Source organism: Culex quinquefasciatus, chromosome 3, assembly GCF_015732765.1.
Source record: "Culex quinquefasciatus strain JHB chromosome 3, VPISU_Cqui_1.0_pri_paternal, whole genome shotgun sequence".
NCBI classification, from domain to species: domain Eukaryota; kingdom Metazoa; phylum Arthropoda; class Insecta; order Diptera; family Culicidae; genus Culex; species Culex quinquefasciatus.
The window spans coordinates 184,680,954-184,701,942 of NC_051863.1; the positions used below are offsets into that span (position 1 = coordinate 184,680,954).

The 20,989-nt window shown below is 36.2% G+C and overlaps 1 protein-coding gene across 1 annotated transcript in view; it reads left to right on the top strand.

Moving 5' to 3' along the window:
* The first annotated feature begins 10,760 nt into the window (after positions 1 to 10,760).
* Positions 10,761 to 20,989, top strand: part of LOC6046567 (MOG interacting and ectopic P-granules protein 1) — a 31,396-nt gene continuing 21,167 nt past the window's right edge. The window contains 1 exon segment of the mRNA XM_038262856.1: positions 10,761 to 10,974. The gene's annotated coding sequence lies outside the window, so the exon portion shown is untranslated.

The following is a 20,989-nucleotide window of genomic DNA, read 5'->3' on the forward strand; positions in this document are numbered from 1 at the left end:
TATAAATACTTTGATTAAGATTGAGAAACTCCATTCAACTTTTTATCATGAAGCTAAGAACGAAACTTGGAAAGATCGCGGTCGATTTTCAAACATTTCCAAATATGAAAATACATAAAAATACAATTTTAAATTACAGTTTAGACTCGATTATCCGAAGGTTTGTATGGGACTTCGGATAATCGAATCACGAACAAAAAAATAATATTTTTTTCGTGTTTTTTGTATTCTCTTACTCTAAACATCAAATTCAAGTTCTGCGACCCCATTTTAGTCAAATTTGAACGGTTGAATGGGTTGAATGCCTATAAAATTGAAAAATACATTTTCAATATTTCATTGCCGCCATTTTGGCCGCCATCTTGGATTTAAAAATTATAGTTCACTTTAGAGTAGTTTAGGGTTCATACTTAAGCTCAACAATCAAAAACATAACAGCGAAAAAAAAATTCTTTTCGAGATTCGATTATCCGAAGTTTTAATTATCCGAAGGGAAATTTTGCCAAGTGCTTCGGAAAATCGAGTCTGGACTGTACTTAATTTCAAAATTAAAAATAAGATAAAATTCAAAAATAAAAAAAACCTAAAATTTCAGGATCAATTTTTCAGATTTTTCTAGATTGATCTCGAATTTAGGTTTTTTTAAACTCTGCGATTTTTATATATTTTTTTAATTTTATGAACAATGGTATTTTCAATTTTTTAATTTTAGATTTTTTTGAATGTTTATTTTTTTCATTAAATTTTAAATTAGTGTTAGTTTTTTTTTGAGTTTTCAGTTTTTAAATATTATTATTATTTAATATTATAATAATAATTATTATTTAATTTCTCAGTTCCATTTTTTTTTTATTTCAATTGAATTTTGAATTCTTTTTTTATTTAACAATTTGTAAGTTTTAATTTTCTGATTCTTGTATGTTTGAAGTTTTTTATATTTGTATTTTGAATTTTTGATTTTTTTATTAGGCCGTTGCATTTTTCAAAACTTATGTTATTGGTTTATAGGACCTTTTAAAAAAAAACTCTAGATATTTAGCATGTTTGAACTCCTTTGAAAACTTTTTAAATTTTCATAAAATACCAATGTACAGTCCCATGAAAAGTTTTTTTTTGAGAAAAAAAAAAATCCGTCAATACCATATTTTCAAAACTAATTATTGGAAAGCAACTTTACGCCTGTAAAATGCATTTTGAACTAGATTTTAAATAGAAAAATATTTGCAACGGCCTTACTAAAACTAAAAAATGGTAAATTTTATAAAATAAAAAAAAAGTAATTAATCTTTAGTTTGAAGATTTTTTTATTTTTGTTATTTTAAATTATTTATTTTTCTTGCAGGCCAAGTGCGAATGATTCTGATGATACCTCTTCAGTTGACGCTCAGGCGAGGAACATCCTGGAAGGAGCGTCACTGACTACGCCCGTAGTCCTGTTAGATCATTTCTTGATCAAGACAGTATAGCTCTGGTTCCTTGCAAGTGTCCTATTTTCTTACCTCCACGTTGGCTTGGTTTTCATGATGACCTAGCTGGTGGCCTGTGGAAACGGATCGTAAACCTTGACCACCGCGGGTCAAAGTCGAGACGGCTAAAAGAAAGGGGCGCGACAATGTGGGAAAGGGATGTAATTTGTGATTGTAGACGGTATTGTTTTGATTCGCAGTATGTTGAGTCAACTGCTGTGGATGTACCTGAAACATCGCACAACGGGGTTTCTCTTCATTCTATTTCATCTACCACCTATCTTCTGTTTATTTTGTTTCACTGATTTTCTAACGCGGCTTCTGTTAACTTCTGTTTACTCCATTTGATTTCGATTTTACTCATTTGATTCTCTTATTTCTCAACGCTTTTCCACTCTATTTTACCAATTGATGCTGCTGTAACAAACTGTCTGTTTTTCCTTAATTTGGCAGCGATGTCAATTTTGTTTATCTTTATTTATCTATTTGAATAATTTTTCATCTGCCCTATAAATTGCACTTAACACCTTAACCACATTGTTACCTCTTGCTATTAACTATTGTTAATTTCATTATCTACTTAATAAATTACTATCTTTCTTTTACTATTGATTCTTCACATAGTATATTTCTTTCACTGTCCATTGTTTTCAATCTTCACCCTTTTCTTCAACCAAATGAGGTTCGAGCCCTTACTCAATTTTTGGAATGATCAAAGAATTAACACAAATATTACTATTGTACTTTTGAAAAACTTTTATAAAATGCTTAGGACCAAAAATTGTAACAAAACACCGCGACAAAAGAAATACCAACATATAAACACGACTCAACACTAGGAAAGATTTCAGGAGAAAACAATACACAGTAAATAACAATTAGTTTTTGAATTCAAACTAAAAAATAAACAGTCTTTGCTTTAATGAAAGTTGTTAGGCACACTTTAAATGGTTAGGCGCTTATACTTACATCAAACCCTACGTAATGTACCACCCCCGGCCGAGTTAAAATGCGTAACCGGAAAAGAAGGTGTGCATGCCTGGCACGAACACTCAAAGCGTGTTCTAGCGTGCTGCTCGTACTGACTCAGAGCAAGGGTGAGATGTAGGTGTAAGGGCAGTGCGTGTTCGTCGGGAACCTAGTGCATAAGATCGGTCAAGGCCCGTTCTTACACTGAAAATTGCGAATTGCGAATTGCGAATTTAAATTATTTATTTTTCTTGAATTCATGATTTTTTAAATTATTGAATTTTTTTTTGTGAATATTCTGTTTTGTTTTTACCTTCTCAATTTCAGTTTTTTTTTATTTTGAAATGTTAGAATTCTTGTTTTTTGTTTATTTTTTTTTAGATTTCACAAATTGTATTTTACCATTTTTTTCTAAAAATTATTTTTTTTTATTTTTGTATTCTAGATATTTTTTTATTTTTGTTATTTTAAATTATTTATTTTTCTTGAATACATGATTTTTTTAATTATGAAATTTATTTTTTTTGTGAATATTCTGTTTTGTTTTAACTTCTCAATTTCAGTTTTTTTTTATTTTGAAATGTTAGAATTCTTGTTTTTTGTTTAATTTTTTTTTAGATTTCACAAATTGTATTTTACCATTTTTTTCTAAAAATTATTTTTTTATTTTTGTATTCTAGATATTTTTTTTGCGTTTTTCTATTTTGCAATTCCTAAATTTCGGAATTCTAGCAAACAAAATTCCTGAAATTAAATAATTATTATTAAGGCATTTTTTGGAAGCCCTCCCTCCCTCGTAACAAAATTTCCATACATTTTTTTTTGTCTAAGGCGTAACACAACCTAGGACCCTCCCCCCTCCTTCCAACTGCGTTACGTAATAAAAGAACGCCTGTCAAGAAGGGCCGTGAAGTTATTTTTTAAAACTGATTTAAAAATCTATTTTAAATCCTTTGCGCTCGTACAAAGGGTTATTGTGCTCAGAAAAATATACTTTATCGTTGTGACAATAAAATCAGCAATTTAAGGCTTTTTTAGGACTCAATCAAGGATTTTCAGTATGTTGAAACGAATACAAATTATTTGCTCGTTTGTAATTTTCAGTCGCTTTCAAACAAGATACACCCAACCCCCCGTGGTTGGTAATTTTTTCGTTTGACACTTTTTTAGTTGGTAGGTCAAAGTCAAACTAAAAAAGTGACGAACTGTCACTTTTTACAAGGCGGTCACGAACACTATCAAAACAAACGTTTGGTAGTGTGTGTGAACTCCGTGCAAAAGGGGTGTCAATCTAAAAAGTGACCCCGTTCGTTTGACAACAGTTGGTGTCAAACCACCGGGGTTTGAGTGTATAATGAAGGTGTAGTATCTGGAGCAATATTTGTAAGGGGCGGTACGACATTGTTCTTACGGCCTTTCGTCACATTTAAACGCATGTAATGAAAGGCCGTAAGAGCAATGCCGTACCTCCCCTTTCAAATGTTGCTCCAGGTATTATGTTATTGCCCTGATTTATTGCGTTTAATGAAGTTTTGCTTTTATAAAAAGGTCCTACAAGCTGTGTTTCATATGTTTATAGGACCTATTAAAAAAACTCTCATTTAATGTTTTTTTTTCAGACTTAAAAAAAAAGAAATCAAAACTTAAGCTATTTGACGAAACATTAATGATAAGATTTCTCGAGAAATTGATAAAACCCAGGTTGAAAAAGCTTCACTGAAGCTCGAGGAAAGTCTGTTTAATCAAAGCTCGCTTTATGAGCTCATTTTCTGCTGTTGATTTCCAAGTTGCCCATTATGTTGCCCATGTATCCACGATTACTTTTTTATCTAACGTTCTTATCCTCCTCCCGCCAACCCCTCCCTCCGCGAACAGCTTTGATTACATAACAGATCCACCTTTACATAAACCAACGGTAAATGGTGAAGGGGAGAGACAGAGACAGGGGATTGCAAAAACAAAAAAGTACATAACCGTAGAGGGCGCAAAAATAGCACAAACCAGGTACAGTGAGGCAGGCCGTACTGCGGTTCGGACCGGCTTCGTACCGGGATTGGACCGGACTAGGCGGGGCGCGACTGCAACTTAGATGGCGCGCACGTTGGGCTTCGTGGTGAGAGGTATTTCCGTTTTCGGCTGTTGCGTTCTCGCTTTGACACACCCGCCCCATTGACAGCTTTTAGCGCAAGTTTGAATCTGACAGCGCCGGGTGACAGTAACGGCCGTTGGCGGTGATTGATTAACGATAAACTGTAGTAATGCTGCATATCCTACACGTTGATAAGCTTTCTATATGACTACCAGCTACCTTATCAGTCAAGATAACAGTATGCAGTGCGAAATTAATTTGAAACATTATACCAAATACAAAGCGTCTCCATTATAGCGCATGGAAACACGTGATCTCGCACGTGATGAAACATTGCAATTTATTTGATTCAAAACACTTACGATTTTTTATGTTTTTAATTTATGAGTGCAGCAAAACAAATCGAATTGTTTTAACAACATTTCCGCTGTTGTGTTTGATACTTCAGATAAAGCAGATAAACGAACCATTAACAACAAATATTCGTCTTTTTTCAAAGTTCTTTCAAAAATTAAATGACAAATCAAAGGCGTTTTACTCATGAACGTGTAGTACAATCAACCCCCGGTGATTGGTCACTTTTTCGTTTGACACTTTTTTAGTTTGTACCCCGTTGGTTTATTATACAGTCAAAATAAAAAGTGACGAACTGTCACTTTTTACACGGCACTCACGAAGGCTATCAAAACAAACGGTGTAAACAAACGTGTAAAAGGGGTGTCAAACTATAAAGTGACCCCGTTCGCCTTTTAATTGAGTAAACATGCTTTATGCACACCTGAAAAAAACACATTTTAAAAACAAGGATGTATCGCTGTAAAAAAAATAAATTTTAATTAAAAATGATCAACTGTATCGACAATTGTTCATAGTAAAAATTAAGCTAGGCTAAGGCCAACAAAAACATGTTTAAGTTGTTGTATTTTTTAAATTCTTCTTTGCTTAACTTTTTGAAACTATTTTTCATTCATTTAAAAGCAAAACGGATGGATCTAGGGATGGTCTAAGTTGAGAAAAACACAACTTAAAATAAATTATCTGTGCCGATATCGAAGGGATAATCGAGGAGAGGAAGTATCAGAATGAAATAATCAAAATGACTAACGAATTCATCGGATAAGAAGGTGTATCGAGAAACTAATCTTGTGAATAATTTTGTAATATTTTGTTCAACTAAACTCAATTTGTTTTGTGCACTTTACAAAATATTTATGGTTAATCAATTAATGTTGACTCTGTTGATTTGAATTTTGAATCAATTGATCTGAAACTTTTAGAAACAAAACGTTACTTAATCCACCCTTAGGTGGTTGGTGCCTTCCTTACATTTAAAGGGTAATGCTATCCAAAATAGATATAAAAGGGCGGACCTTTCAGTGTTCTATCAACTTGATTCATTATTCATACCATCAGATTGGGTAGTCAGATCTTCATAATTCAGGGCACACATGTGCTTATAACTTTTGATAGGATTGTCAGATCTTCAATCTTTTGATCTCATTGGAATACCTTTCTAAAAATGTATAAAATGCCGGGCTTCCTTACAAAAACCACCCTCTTTCGAGCCCTTTTTACAATTTTCCGGACTTCCACCACACACAGACATTTGCTCAGAATTTGATTCTGAGTCGATATGTATACATGAAGGTGGGTCTAGGAGGTAAAATTAAGAATTTCGTTTTTCGATTGATTTTATAGCCTTTCCTCAGTTAGGTGAGGAAGGCATAACTGTTGGAAAAATTTAATTTTATTCTTTTCATAAAAAAAATTACTGATAAATGCAAGGATGGGTGAGTTTTTTTTCAGTTTATTGATTGGAAAAACGCATTTAATTTAATAATTTCGTTTTATTTTTAAATGAATTATTTTTACCATTACGAGCCAAGCATCTCTAAAGGTATTTTACGGATCATACGATAAAATACATTATTTTAACTAAACTTTGCTTTTTAATTTGTGTTGATTTTCGCAATAAAAATTAGAACGTATTTAAAAAATCTTATCATTAGGCCCTTTTATTTTCCAACTGTTGTTTATAATTGTTTCCAAAGGAAATTTAAATTATTGTTGTTTGAATACTGATTATGGGCCCTTTCATTTAATGGGAAATACTGAGGAATCAACTACGAAAAACTAACGAAAAAAGAAAGGGCCCAAGAACCCAAGAACAAATTTGTGTTATTTGGAGTAAACATTGTTGTGTGCCCTTACGTAATTTTTTCTTGACCGAGCCACGTAGCCCAGTGGTAACCCTTCGGCCTCGTAAGCGATGGATCGGGGTTCAAATCCCGGCTCGGACCAACACAACTGGTGATCTTTTCCCTTCTGGATTCGATTGCTTAGTAAAGGGAAGGTAGTGTATCGTCACAAACTGGACCTTATCAAGACACCTTAGGAAGACAACCTATGGAATATTTACATTAACCTTAACATGTTAACATTAAGTTGATTAATAAACTGTCACTGAATCCGACTCCGATACTCTTCACGGGTGTTCCCCTCAGGAACAGCGGATGATTTACTTTACTTACGTATTTTTCATTTTATTTAAAAAAGGAAATTGTTTGCTATAGATCTGATTCTTGGAGGCCATGTAGGGAGTGTACTAATGAATGGAATATTGAAATAATCACGAATATTTACATTTTGGCCCTGGGCCTTGTCAAGTCAAGGGGCATGATTTGATCCTAGTGCATTAGTTAAAATTTGGGTATAAATTCTTTTTTATAAGCACTATGGACACCACTTCATGCTACGAGAACTCGTTTTGCCGCAGCCCCAGGGCTTAAGCGTTGACCGATAAGCTGTCTTCGTGAACTAGGTAGTTCTCCGATAGTGAAAATATCACAATTGCACAAGACACCGCTGCTTCTGTGACTTTTTCACTATCACAATGTGGGATTTAGGTCGGGACTTCAGGATAGTACAATTGATTTGTTGCTTAGCATTAGCATTTAAAATAGATCTGTATCCTTTCCAAATCTTTTTGATGTTAAATTTTGTTGCAATTATTAAGTTAGAGTAATGCTGTCAATAAACTTTGATTGATGTAGAATACTAGGCATTCTTTTATGTCAAATTGTCCATAGAGTCTCGATCAATCAATAATGTAATGATATCGGACAAAATTCGTTGATCTGTTGAACTAACGGTTTTCGGATTATGGTTGTATCGACCATTGTTGCGAATCGAGGAACTACGGATCTTTTGACGTAAATGGTCATTTCTTTTTCAAATCGCGATTCTGTCCTATTTGTATATCAGTTCATAAATTTTTACAACAGTTAAAGGAACGTTTACTTTTGAACATTAAGTTTAGAGGATTTTAGATTAAAGTTTAGATTTTCAATTTAAAACAGTTAGCAAATGAATATTTGGACTTAAATGAATAATTGAACATTTTGGACTTATGAATAACACTCAACTGTGCATTTATTCTAGAGTCAGATCCTTACAGCGTCAGTGTTTATTTGGTCGAAGTGTACTAATTCATTGGCAGATCTGATTCTAGTTGTAATGTACGACAAGACTACTGACGGACGTGACAGGACGAGGGCCCAGTTTAGAGGTTTCAACATCAACGATGTGCGGCTGGACCACCCTCCCAAAAAAAAAAAAAAAAAAAAAAAAAAAAAATCACGAATATTTACATTTTGGTGTTGTGTTCTTCGCAATTCGCAATTTTCAGTGTAAGAACGGGCCTTGACCGATCTTATGCACCAGGTTCCCGACGAACACGCACTGCCCTTACACCTACATCTCACCCTTGCTCTGAGTCAGTACGAGCAGCACGCTAGAACACGCTTTGAGTGTTCGTGCCAGGCATGCACACCTTCTTTTCCGGTTACGCATTTTAACTCGGCCGGGGGTGGTACATTACGTATGTAAGTATAAGCGCCTAACCATTTAAAGTGTGCCTAACAACTTTCATGAAAGCAAAAACTGTTTTATTTTTAGTTTGAATTCAAAAACTAATTGTTATTTACTGTGTATTGTTTTGTCCTGAAATCTTTCCTAGTGTTGAGTCGTGTTTATCTGTTGCTATTTCTTCTGTCGCGGTGTTTTGTTACAATATTTGGTCCTAAGCATTTTAGAAAAGTTTTTCAAAAGTACAATAGTAATATTTGTGTTAATCCTTTAATCATTCCATAAATTGAGTAAGGGCTCGAACCTCACTTGCTTAAGAAAAAGGTGAAGTTTCAAAACAATGGACAGTGAAGGAAATATACTATGTAAAGAATCAATAGTAAAAGAAAGATAGTAATTTATGAAGTAGATAAAGAAATTAACAATAGTTAATAAATTGAGGTAACGAACAAGCTTAGATTGTATTGAGGGCAATTTACAGGGAAGATGAGAAGTTATTCAAATAGATAAATAAAGAAAAGGCACATGATAAACAAAATTGACATCGCTGCCAAATTAGGGGAAAGCAGACAGTTTGTTACAGCAGCATCAATTGGTAAAATAGAGTGGAAAAGCGTTGAGAAATAAGAGAATCAAATGAATAAAATCGAAATCAAATGGAGGATAGTAAACAGAAGCCGCGTTAGAAAATCAGTGAAACAAAATAAACAGAAGATAGGTGGTAGCTGAGAATGAAGAGAATAGAAACCCCGTTGTGCGATGTTTCAGGTACATCCACAGCAGTTGACTCAACATACTGCGAATCAAAACAATACCGTCTACAATCACAAATTACTTCCCTTTCCCACATTGACGCGCCCCTTTCTTCTAGCCGTCTCTACTCTGACCCTCGCTGGTCAAAGGATTACGAGTCGTTTCCACAGGCCACCAGCTAGGTTACACCTTGTCATCATGATGACTAAACCAAGCCAACGTGGAGGTAAGAAAATAGGACACTTGCAAGGAACCAGAGCCATGCTGTTTTGTCCAAACAGCACTACGGATGTAGTTGGGCTCCTTCCGGGATGTTCCTCGCCTGGGTGTTGTCAACCGACGAGTATCATCAGTATCATGCACCCTTGGCCTGTTGTGTTCTATTGAAATATTTGGCTCGATTGCCCACACGTTCAAGCAATTATCAAACTTGGTCCGAAATTTAAAAAAAATCGGCTCCACTGCCTTTGAACTTTTTATGAGTCAGGGTTAAAAAAAGACATAAAGGTTCATTTATCGGAAAAAAGACCAGCCAATAAAAACCAAACGTTTCTCGTGTTCAATGGAAAACAATTGAAACACATTTTTACTTTTTGAAAATATAAACAAATATTGATATTATCAATTATAAAAGGAGTTTGTTTTTTTTTTTTAAATTTAGGTCATTACAAATATCATTAAAGAATAAGTCTCTTCAAAAGTTTCATATAAAATTAGAGGTAAAGTTATTCTAGAACTGGATTTTCATTGAAATAAAATTTAAAACATTGAAGTACTGACAAATGTAAAACGTCACCCATAGATTTTTAAAAAGGAAACTCGTTAAACATATTTTTTAATTGTCTTAGTTTTCTTCTTTTGTCAAAAATTAGGTGTGTTTCATGCCTCAAGTACTTTTTTTTTTAATTTTGGTAAAGTTTATAATTATACTTAAGTTGTTAATAGTCTTTTTTTTTGATTTATTAAAAAAAATGGTCGGTGGTAGGTAGATGTTAACTTTTGCATAAACAGTTTTCGCAATCATTTCTTGGGTGAGAGATTTTTAACAACTGAGGTTTTGGAAAAGTCGGGAATTCAAAAATGGGATTTGAGTGGACATAATGACACATAAGAATCTTTAAAAAGGTTTTTGAACCTCGTTTTGACCTGTTGTTTTAATGATGTTCTATTAAACAATTGGCCGAATAAATTCAAATCGTATATCCTTTCCGTTGGACTCGGATGCACGTGCCGGAAATGATCTTTGGCGCCAAAATTGTGTTAGCTGTTCCCGGTTGATATTGTTGTTGCTAAAATTGTTAAAAATTTGCGCTAAAGCAAAAAAGTTCTGCCTCGCGTCGCATGGTGGCGCCCCGACTGCATCCACTTCCTGTTTTGTTGTAAAGGTGGCGGTTCTTAATTACGTTACGCAAATTTCAAATCTTTCTGCAAGTTGATCTTTCTGGACTAATTTTCAGTCACCTTTTCCGAAGAAATTGTCCAACGGAAGTGGTTCACCCTCCCCCGCCCCCCTCAAGCCCGTTACGTCAGCTGCGGAGCCGCCCCGGGGGCCGTGCGTGCGAGAGCGAGTGAGAAGTCGGCGACGCCATTTTATTTGGCTTTCCTCGTCGTTCCTGCAGTCCTCTCCGTCAGTCACTGTGTGAGGGTCGTCGTGAACTGGTGTTTGGGCCTCTATCCGAACAGAAGTGGTGAAGTTTTCTCTCGCGTGAGATTTTTGCTGTCCGAGACCAGAGAAGACGGAACGAGACGACGAAAAAAAACGCGACTTTTTCCGTTCAAGTGCCGCCGCGAGTGCAATGAAAAGTGCATCAAAGTAAAGTGCGGCAAAAGGTACGCCGAATTTGGGTAGTTTTGGCCGGCTTCGGCCCCGTTTGAAACGTGAATTTTGCGATCGAAAATTTGGCAGGTCAAATCGAGTTTTTTTTTGCTCGTCGATTGTGAAAAGTCTTCTGCGCTCAACAATGATCGTAGCAGGCCCGTTGCCTGGGTGTGTGTGTGAGTGAACGCGGGGTTTGTTGGCGGCAGAAGTTTTGCGCCGGTGTGCGTGTCAACACTCTGGCACTTGGGGTGTTTGTGTGTGTGTGTGAGTGCATGCGGATGAATGAATGTTTGGCATTTGGACAGCGTTGGCAGATTGATGGAAAGTGAGCGGTGATTTTGTTATCGCAGAGAGGAAGATAAACCGTTATGTTGGGTGGTGAAATGCAATGTTTTTAAATAGCAAAAATGATCATTTTTGGGGAAAACACAAGTGAAATTCTAATGAATTAATACAAAACAGTGCATATTTGAGTTGATGGTTGTTTACTCTTCGAAATAAGAAAGCGTAATTCTTGAAAAAGAAGTGATTTTTATGTTCTGTTTTTTTTTTTTTAACTGTTTTGCATACCTATTTTGGACTTTTCACAAAGAATTCAACTTTTAACGTAAGTATTCACTCAATTCTTCTATGTTGACCAGCTAATACGACGGTGCATAAAGACCAGGGGGGCGACATCTATATCTCACTACATGCAGCTCGCCCGTAGCCAACACAAGCCGTCAACTTAGGCACCAGAACAAAAGGGAAATGTCAACTTCGGCTCCAGCACAAAAGAATAGCTGTTCGTTACGGAACCAAAACAAACCAACAGCGCACTGTAAAAAAAAAGTACAAAAACTGCAGGCATAAAATGGAAATAAAGTAATTATTGTTTTTATGTAAAATTTTACCGCAATGTACGTTTAAAAGTTAGTGTATGTTTGTGAGGTGATTTTTATCAATTTATTTGCAAAATAAACTACTAAAGTTGGGATTATTAAGCACACATCGGGCCGATGACCTCATTTAAAGTTGTACTGTTATCACATGAAACGTTTAACTTAACTACTGTGTAATTTGACTTTTACTACAGTAATTCTTATAACAAAAATTAAATTATAAAAAAGAAATATTTTTGTTTTCACTGTGCGCAGTTTGCGCGCGTTATCAATCTCAGTCACCCAAGATGGCTGCCGTTAGCATCCCCCTGATAAAGACGGACAAGAATCCAGAAGCACATTTTTCAATCAGTCTATATTTGCATTAGAAAGCCAATTATTTTTGATAAAGAACTTTGTCCTAAGGGCTCTATTTCTGATGAGGTGTGGATGAGGATTATCCGGAAAAACAAAAGTGTTGTGCGTTACGAAAATGTTTTTTTTTTCTTTTTTAAATAATGAGTTTTGATGATGTTTTATGTGACTCTTACACAAGTTTAAAAAAAAACGTGTTTGTCCCAAATAAAACAATCCCTTTAAATATCATGCGCAATCAATGGTCAAAAATATGTTTTTGAAAAACCTTAAAAAAATTTATTAAAATATAAATCTAATTAAATCATAACAATCTAAACAGCCTTGATTATCATAATTAGCCTGTTTCGAGCAAAACATGTTTTATGGCACAATGTACTTTCTACAGCCCCTACAAGAATGGCAAAAAAAAATCTTATTTAAAAAAAGTAAAATACGTTAAGATGCACGATGTTTTCCTTACATCACACAAACTGATTTAGATGTGCCCTTTTCATTTTCGTTTGTTCTTCCTAGTTAAGGGGTTACATACATGTAAATCGGCAAAAAAGTCAGAGGTTGGTATGAGCATACACTTCAACTATTTTTAAATTCTTTTTTCATTTACACATTTTTTATAAATTTTCACCTACAAACAAAACAAATTTTAAGACATTTGGTTGAATCATTGCCGAGATATAGCTATTTGAAGTTAGCAGCTTCAAAAACGGGTGCCACGATATCTCAACACTGTCTTGACCAAACCGGCTCAAAATTTTGGTAAAGACTCGCTAAACCGATCCCGTATGCTTGACGAAGCCCGATTTTCAAAAAGTTTATTTTAAAAAAAATAAAAATATTTTTGTATTTTTCATTGAAAAAATCGTCAGTTTTTGATTTTTGTATTTAAAAAAAAAGCAAATTTCAAAAATTGGGCTTCTTCATGCACACGGGATATGTCTTGAGAGTCTTCACCCCGAATTTCAGCTAATTCGGTCTATCCCATCTCGAGATATCGTGGCACCCGTAAATCAACTCGGTGTTCCGAGAAAAACGCTCAGAAAGTTTGACAGTTTGCTTTGCGCATGGCAAAATTTTGAGCTTAGATCGTCTGTAAAAATGTTTTTTATCATGAAAAATCTTCATGAAACTTTCATGAGTAACTGATAATCATCTTTTTGTGGATTTAATAAATTTTCTATAATATGAAATTTTGTGATTTTGTCATGTATGTAACCCCTAACCCTTTCAGGCCTGATGGATCCTATATGACCCAAAAATGAAAATTTTCAAAGGTAGCCTATAATTTTCGTATGACCATAAGAATCATTTTCCCATAAATTAACTCAAAAATATTTTTTCAAAATTCAGGCTTGAATTGGTTAAGGAAGTTTTTGAGTAATACAGTGATTTTTTCATACCTAACAAGTTTTGTTTAGGGACCATCCATAAACCACGTGGACATTTATTTGGAAATCGCAACCCGTCGTTACCCTTCTGCAAAGAAAAATATCGCACAAATGTGTGGATCAAGTGCTCAATCTGACGAAACATACGATAATTTCGCCTAAAAGAACTTAAAATGAGATATTTTTTTTTTCAAAATTGTCAGTTTTATTGCGGAAATCAACATAAATTAAAAAGCATTCAAGCAATGTTTATAAAAGTGATGTATTGTATCATATGATCAGTAAAGAATCAGTTGAGCTTCAGTTTCAAATTGGAATTATAAGATTTGACGAAAACAAAACCTCTTGCAAAAAAAAAAAACATTTTGGTACTGTACCTCGAAAATTTTCAAAAAATCTAAAGATTTTTAATAAACCCAAACATGATTAATCTAAACGCAGGGGAATGCACCAGTTTACCAGTTGAGACTTTGAGACCAATTCTGGAGTTTTTTTTTGAAAAGGTCTAATAAACAAAATTTTCCGTTTTTGCTTTTGTGTGTGTGTGTGTGTGTGTGTGTGTGTGTGTGTGTGTGTGTGTTTTTTATATGACTCAAGGCGGTTTCGAAAACACCCTAAAAGCAAAAACTAGAAATTTGGTTTTTTGGAACTTTTCAAAAAAAACTCCAGAATGATGAGTTTGCCGTATCTCACGTCAGAAGCAATTTAACTGCCGAATGGTTTAAATTAAAAATTGAGTAATGAAGGATTTACTACATCAAAATTGTGCATGTGTAAGATTTGTAGACTATCAATCATTTAGTTTTTTTTGAAAAGGTCTTTTAAGCTATTGTGAAAAGGTATTCATATGTTCACAAGACCTCTTAAAAAAAGAAACAACTTTAGACATGAAAAAAACGTTGACTCTTTGATATTTTATTGCAACTGAGATTTCACGAGTGTTGAAGATAGTGAAAACTAAGAATTTGAAATAACTCCATTGGGATCATTTAGAGATGATCTACAAAGATGGATATCTTGGGTCTGGTTTCGATACCTGGTTAGTTTGACTCCACAGAGCGTTGACAATCTTACCTCCGCCTGGCAACACTGCCCCGTCCACAACCAGCCAGCATGTGCGAATGAATGAACTCTCTGCTTTGGGGTGGTTTGTGACGGACGACGGGTGCCGGGTGAGAGTGAGAGAGTGAGCGGGAGTGAGACACGCTGCTGTAAAGCATGACCGAGGGTGGAGAACCGGCGTGGACTGTGGTGTCGGGCGGGGCGGGACGGGTTGCGGGGTACTGTTGTAGTTTTTAAAAACGGCGCTCCGCACTGGGGCCCCGCGCGAGACTCTGCCTTTTCCAAGATGGCGGCCAGCCCCCGGGGGGATGTGCAATTAATCCCGGAGTTCCGCGGGGTGGGCTCGGAACCCGGCATTTCCGGCGCGGTCGAAAACCACAACAAACCGCGAGACTGTGTGCGTCTTTCGAGGGATTGAGCGCGCGCGTTTTGTGTCCCATGTAGTAGTGTTGTGTGTGGTGATGTTTCCGACGACGACCGACCTTTCTTTCCCTCTGCCTGCTTTGATAGTGCAATGTTTTGTTACTCGCGCCTTTAAATGCTGCGGCCTCACAGCTGATTATACACAAATATCTCACGTTCGTACGTTTCCCGTTCCGGATTACGACGTGTGTGATGGAGGTTCACACGTTTGTTTACGTCCTGGACGTCCTGACAGGACGGCCTTTTCCAGTAGACAAGTCCCCCCAATTTGAGCCCACAAGACTTCCGAGAGATTCACGATCACCAACAGCTGATCGGCGATCTCCAAGTTGCTCAAATCAATCCGGAATCCTCTTCGGAAAAGTCAAACCCGACCTGGAAAAGTCCCGCAAGCAGCGACAAAGACGGCGGGGCCCCCTTTCGTATTGCTCTGTCCGGAGGGCTGAGCACCATCGCAGCAAACTTTTCCCCTCTCTCTCTCTTTCGCCATCCTCGTCCCAGCAGGCAGCTGCTGTTGCTGTTTTTTGAGGTTAGGTTTCGAAGCACCACTACCACCGCCAGCCGTCCGTCCGTCGTCGTCACAATGGTCTTCGATGAGGAGGCAGGGTGTCACACGGGACGGGACGGCGGGGGTACACGAAAGCGATGAACAGGCAGAAAACTCGACGACGCCGACGACGGAGTGTTCCAGAGGGGAGGGGTGGGGAAGGGCCGGAGGTTGGCCGGGAGGACGAAGGTTTCGGCGGTTCTCGACGCGAAGAACCTCGCCAGTGAGAGCGACGCGCGGGTTGAAGGAAATCGGAGCGCGTAATTGAAGGGCACCTCTGGACGGGGTTTTTCGGTACCTGTAAGATCTTTGGAACCGTTTTCGTCGCGGGTTGTCATAATTAGAGCTATGTGTGGGGGTGGGTGCTGGCAGCGACTGCAGCAGCAATTTGCACATGCACACATGAACAATAGATTATGTAACGGTTCGTTCAACTCGGGGGAGGCGGTTGATACGGCGGCACCTGCTGCAGTTACTAGGTACATACTGTCTATGCGTGAATGAGCGGTTTTGCGATTTGAGCGATACCGAGCCTCGGTCCAAAACTTAATTGCTAATAGCAAGACCTGTGTACAGAGTAGTCCAGAATTTTATAACTTACCTTAGTTAGTTCGTACCAACCGAGAAAGAGCATCAAGCTATCCAAGGGATATAACTTCGGATAATTTTAGTCGAAGACTCAAAACATCAGATTATAAAATGTACGAAGAACGCAAGAACTCAGTATGTTGTTGTTGTTGTTGATTCATTTATTTCTGGCAGCTTTTACCTTCTTGATCATTCGCTGCCCTAGAACTCAGTTTAGCTCATTGAACATTGCGCTAATTATCTTCTTGTGTATAACACCATGGAATCTTCGGATCCAGGATATCTTACCTTTTATACTAAATAAAATATTTGCATAACATAAGTTGTTATCCAAACCACAAGAAGAAACTAATTAACCATATGTTTAAATGATCGAGGATCAACTTTCATTTTTCATACCTAAGAAACCGAGTAAAGTGGTCGTAGTTTATCCTAAAAGTGATAACCATTCAATTAAAGATGATCAAAACCAATGCTTTTGCAAACCTCACTTATTCAATTCCATTCGCATTTGGTCAATTCACAAAGAACATGACAAGTTCTACACAGAAAAAAAAATCATGGTAGTATTACATCTGGGAAGGAGTACATCTTTTATCTCAGAAAAAAAATGTGTGATTTTACCTCTGAAAATGTTTAATTTTACCTCTTTTCTGAAGTAATGTCACTTTTTCAGTCTTAATCGAGGTAAAATTGCATCATAAAATACGTAATATTCAACCTTCCTAAATTGCACGTTCCAAATTTACACATTTTTTACTGTGTAAAAAAATATTTCATGGTTTTTATTATGCCTTCGTTCTGGAGGTCATTTTGGGCAACTCATGTTCACAAAAAACTTAACTTTTCTTGTTAAGAATTGATTTATATTTTACAGTCCTGAATAGAACATCCTTTGATCAAAATGTTGTTTTTGTTGATCGCAAGCTTTGTTTGAAGGATAGTTCAGCACTTAAATGATTATTAGATTGCTCCTTGTTAGGAGCCACGTGGACACTTGTTTTTATCTTTCATACATTCCTCTCTAAACCCTTCTTGTGAATGTCAATGTTGTTATTCTAGACATATGCCTAGCTTAAAAGTGTAACAAAAGAATTTGATAACTAAAACTGAAAAAAAAATCTGCACGCACTATTTGTATGGACATGGCTGGCCAACCTTTTAGGGGTCGTAAAATGCATTTTCCAGAAAATTGCTGAAATGACGAAAAATCTTTGAACAAGTTAATTTTTTTGAAAAAAAAGTGATTTAAAAATAAATATAAAAATGGTCCAATATTTTTTTAAGTTAAATAAAATTTGCATTATAAAAAAATACCTATGTTAAATTTTTTTTTAAATAAAGTGAACAATTTTCAATCTATTTTTCATTTTTAGGTATTTTTTTTGATAAAAGACATAATATTACATATGTGGCCCTTTTGAAATGTCACTCTTGATACAATATATTTTAAACTTTTTTTTCGAGGTGGTTAGAAACTTCATTTTTTTATGTTTATGATTTTTTTTAAGATGTAAAAACAGATTTTTTATTGAAAATTTGATTTTACATAAAAAAAGGTTACTTAATCCACCTTTAGGTGGTTGGTGCCTTCCTCACATTCATAAAGTGAATACACTACACAGCCAAAATATCTGAGATCCGGCTTAAAAAAGTGTAATAAAAACACTAAAGTACTTATAACTTTTGATAGGGTTGTCAGATTTTCAATCTTTTGGAAAGATCTCTTGATTATCCATCCAAAGATAGGTCGCATGGTAGTTCTGGACAACGTTTTCATCAAAATATGTGAGATCCGGCCTCTAAAAAGTGCATAAATAACACTTAAGTGACACTTAAGTAACACTTATGAAAGGGCTTGTTGGAAAGTTCTTTTATACCTTTCTAAAATTGTATAGCATGACGGGTTTTCTTACAAAAACCACCCTTTTTACAATCTCCGAAGTTTTGCTGAAATCGTTTTTTAGCATAATTTTTGAAGTACTTTTCTAAACTTCATAATATTAACTAGGGTCTTGTGGGACCCCAAGACGGGTCGAATTAAACCAAAGCGGTTCAGATCGATTAAGCCAGTCCGGAGATAATCGTGTGCATATTTTTCGGTGCACGGACTCACACCCAAACACACGCACAGACACTTGTTCAGAACTTGATTCTGAGTCGATAGGTATACGTGAAGGTGGGTCTACGAGGTCGAATAAAGAAGTTCATTTTTTGAGTGATTGTAAAGCCTTTCCTCATTGAGGTGAGGAAGGCAAAACAAAGTCAAATTTTTTAAAGTGTTTTTTTTTCAATCAAAACTTTATGGGAGATGTTTCTCATTTCTAGAAGTTTCTGAAAAGATTGCATTTTATTTTCCCTAAAACAAAGCAAAAAAATTAAAGTAGTTTTTTTGGAAATCAATTTTTAAGTGACACATTTTCAAGTGACAAAAAAATATTTGAAAAATCACCAAAAAAAATTCTGCGCATTTTTTTTTTGGTTCAGTCCTTTATTTAAAAAAAAACTAGGAGAACTATACCCTTTCTCAGCCTATTTCTATTATCGGCCTATCAGCACTTTGATCATGAATTACAGCTTTCATAAAATGTTTTTGACTATTCCAAAGTAATCAAAAAATCAAATTATTCGCTCTACAGCATTGCCTTGGCGTTTTCGATTACGAGATTCCTACTCGAAAATAAGTGTCCGAAGGTTTGATTGTTGAGGCAATTGCAAACCTCTTTTTACACCTTAGCTTCCATCCACCCCGGGATTCGAACTGACGACCTTTGGATTGTTAGTCCAACTGCCTACCAGCGACTCCACCGAGACAGGACCCAGGGAGACGACTCCTACACCTGGATTGAGCTAACGACCTAACCTTTTTAGGTTAGTCCGGGGCCAACATTTACTTCCCGTCCGACGGAAGGCGTGATCAGACAAATCTCGTCTCGAAAAATGCCACCGGGACCTTCTGGGATCGAACCCAGGCCGACTGGGTGAGAGGCAATCACGCTTACCTCTACACCACGGGTCCCGGTAATAAATAGCTCAAATAAAAGTGAGCAAGCAACTGAAAATGTTAATTTAATAGCGGAAAACGGCAAAAGTGATGAGAATTGGTCACACGACTTAGAGTGATTAGAATTTCCCCTATATATCATGTTTGTAAGGACTTCTGCCAAATGTGTATGGAAAAATATGGGCAAACTAATGCAAAATGGCTTTTTTGGGCATCGGAAAACCAACCAAAATTTTCATCCGGGTTGAAAAAAAAAAAACACATAAAATTCAGTTTTGAACTCTTCTTTTACTTGTTTTTCATTGAAATGCCTCAAACATTTTCTTGTTCCTTGTTATTTTTAAAATTATTCTATGTGATGTGATTTTATATTTTATTTAAAGTTTTATTTTGCATAAATTCTTGTATGTTTTTGCTTTAATCTGATAGTATGAATGCTTTATAACCGGCTATGTGGCTTAGAGGTTGCGGCTTCTGCCTCGACAGCAGAAGGTTCAGGGATCAAATCCCGGTCGGTTTCCTTGAAATTTGATATCAGGAATTGAACTTTGAACATGAACAAAAAAACCTTGAAGAATTAGGTGGGATTCGAACTTACACCTTGGGATTGATGGTCTGGGGCGCTAACCAGTCGGCCATCGTGGAGTCTATGAAGTCGTGGAGTAATCTTTAAAATATTGGCAGTAAGGTTACTTTTTAGAGTGTTTTAGTAACTTAGCTAGCTAGTTTCTGCCAAATATTACGTAAAATAGATAACTATGGTTTAATCTGGATCATTTTCGTCGACCTGATTATTGAACCATGCTTCCATCAACTGCAAATGCAATTAATCAATTCCCTCATTATGCACCGACCACACAAACAAAACCCCACACCCACACATATCGGACCCAGTTGCAAACAATCGAACAAAAAATAGGCGAACCCCTAGCAGTTCGTCCATCCACTTCCTTCCGGAACCCTCTCCGGAGACACCTCCAACAGGGTTTCCAGGGTCTTCCCGCCACGATTACCTTGCCACGTTGCCACATTTTCAATTCTCTCACACTCCAAATTTTGTTATTTGCTGCGGTGTGATAATGATGATGATGACGATGATGTTAAATGTTCTCGATGATTGTCCATTACAACTGCTTCGGACACACTCACACCTAGGAGAAATTTGGTGAAAAATCCTGACCATGCGTCACTAAACGCACACTCCCACTACTCCACAACAGAGTCATCATCATTATCATTCGCTGATGGAATCAATCATCGAAAAGTTGCAATCGCAGTCCAAATTGTAGAAATCCAACAAGCTGACGGGTTTAAGATCCGAGGACTCTCTCCCACCCAACCCTGGGCTCAAGGTTTTTATACCGTTACCATCTCGCTACCCCTTGCCTTGAAATTCACAAACCTATCGGAAAATTTCTAATTTTAGATCAATAGTACCAAAAACCTGCTATAATAGCAATCGAAGGTTCATTTTTCAAAACAAAATCAATTTGGTTCCAAAGAAGAATCAAGTTTCCTCTAGTTTAGTGAAGTATTACTCCAGTATTTTGTTTGTCAAAAGATTATCTGATAGGCACAATTTGTATCTTGTAATGAAAATCATAGATGTCGTCATTGTAAATTGAAACTTAAAAAAAAAGTTTTTTGAAATTTGAAAACCTTGTTGTCATAACTTAAGTATTGGCTCGTTCTTTAAGATCCTGCTAATAGCAATTCATTCGTTACCTTAAGTGTGCACGATCTTCACGAGAGGGCTTGGTAGAATTGGGAAAAACTCTG